The sequence below is a fragment of the Petaurus breviceps genome, unplaced genomic scaffold (assembly GCF_028583685.1).
Source record: "Petaurus breviceps papuanus isolate PSGF00001 unplaced genomic scaffold, PetGlider_PUasm1.0 91133, whole genome shotgun sequence".
Lineage (NCBI taxonomy): Eukaryota > Metazoa > Chordata > Mammalia > Diprotodontia > Petauridae > Petaurus > Petaurus breviceps.
In genome coordinates this window covers 62,002,370-62,004,145 of record NW_027187419.1, presented here as the reverse complement: position 1 = coordinate 62,004,145, position 1,776 = coordinate 62,002,370, and the positions used below count along the sequence as shown (strand labels likewise).

Below are 1,776 nucleotides of genomic sequence, written 5' to 3'. Positions count from 1 at the left end.
CGTTGGTATATATAGGACCTTTTTTCTATTTCCCTCCTCATAGGAGTATATCCCCACTAGTGGACCACTAGATTAAAGAATATTGTTTGGTCACTTTATAGTATAATTCCAATTGTTTTTCAGAACATTTGGATCAATTTGCAGTTTGACACCCTTGACACCATTGACGATACTGATCATGTTTATTGGTGGGCTAGAAAATGGTACTAAAGAGAATAATTATAGGAGAAACACTTGTTTTAGATTAAGTGTACATAAAGGATATATATTCTGGACATAATACAACTTTGAGGGAGTTCAGGGATCACTTTGCAAGGTATTTGAAGAAGGTGAATATAACAAAGGTATGGGGGGCAATCTTGGCCTTAACAACATGCACCCCAAAAAGTGACTAAGAGAAAATCAATTATTACTGACCCAAGTAACTATTTTTCCCTCCATGTAAATTTAGAATGATCTAAACATACATGAAGGGCATTGTTAATAAGGGAATTAGGAATGTAACAATCATTTCTAAATGATTCTCCTCCCTTTCCTAATGGAACTAGTTTAACTTAGTTAATTATTAATTAATTAACTTATTATAATCTATTCAATTAATTAGCCAGTATAATATTAACTAGTTTAATACATTAGTTAGTTTGATCATTATCTTATGGAAAGCATTCTCTTTTTTACTGGAAAAGTTTTTATATTAGGTGAAGTGGGACAGCAGGACACAGGTTAGATGATTCCAATTTTGTTGGCAACATCTAAAGCATCATAGTCTGGAGGAAATTGGACACAGGCCTTCTTCTCTCCATCAGGCTGGATCAGTGTGTTGACCTTGGCCAGGTCGATGTCATACAGCTTCTTTACCATCTGTTTGATCTGATACTTGTTGGCCTTGATGTCCACAATGAACACTAGGGTATTGTTGTCCTCAATCTTCTTCATAGCAGAATCAGTGGTCAAGGGAAACTTAATGATGAAATAGTGATCAAACTTGTTTCTCTGAGGGGTACTTTTCCAAGGACATCTAGTTGCATTCGAAGTCTTTGTGTCTTGGGTTGCTGAAAGGTGGGGGATGTTCAGATCTTCTTTTTGTAGCTGTGGACACCCTTCAACACCAATTTCTTGACCTTCAAGGCCCAGGACCTGGCTTCTGTCTGGGGAGGGGGAGCGGGAGCCAAAGGCTTCCTTCTTCACCTTCAGCGCCATATTGGAGGAAAGACAGAAAAGAATTCTTTTTTTTTTTAAAGCAATTGGGGTTAAGTAACTTGCTCAAGGTTACAAGGCCAGTTATTTCTGGGTGTGGTGCTGAGTATCTGAGCCCGGATTTGATCCAGGTCATCCTGACACTGGAGCCAGTGCTCTTACTCGCTGAGCCACCTGGCTGCCCCTAAGCAATTGGGGTTAAGTAACTTGCTCAAGGTTACATGGCCAGGTGTTTCTGGGTGGGTGCTAAGTGTCTGAGCCTGGGATTCGATCTCCAGGTCATCCCAACACTGGAGCCGGTGCTTTTACTCGCTGTGCTACCTGGCTGCCCCCTCTTACTTGATTTTCAAAATCTTTTTTGAGCTAGAGTGGTACACTAGTCTTAGTTGGTTGATAGTTATGCTGAAATTTATTAATTAATAAAGAAATATGCAAATATACCTCATATTATAGAGTTCAAAATATTGAGAATTAATATGATAACAAATAGTGCAGCTACGTGGTGTCACCTAAGAGTACTGGCCTAGAATCAGGAAGATCTGAATTAAATCTGACCTTAGACACTCACTAGCTGTGTAA

General features: G+C 39.0%; 1 pseudogene; it reads right to left on the bottom strand.

Moving 5' to 3' along the window:
* Window positions 1-723: 723 nt before the first annotated feature.
* On the bottom strand, window positions 724-1,200 carry LOC138155134 (large ribosomal subunit protein uL23 pseudogene; annotated as a pseudogene).
* Between the last annotated feature and the right edge of the window lie 576 nt (window positions 1,201-1,776).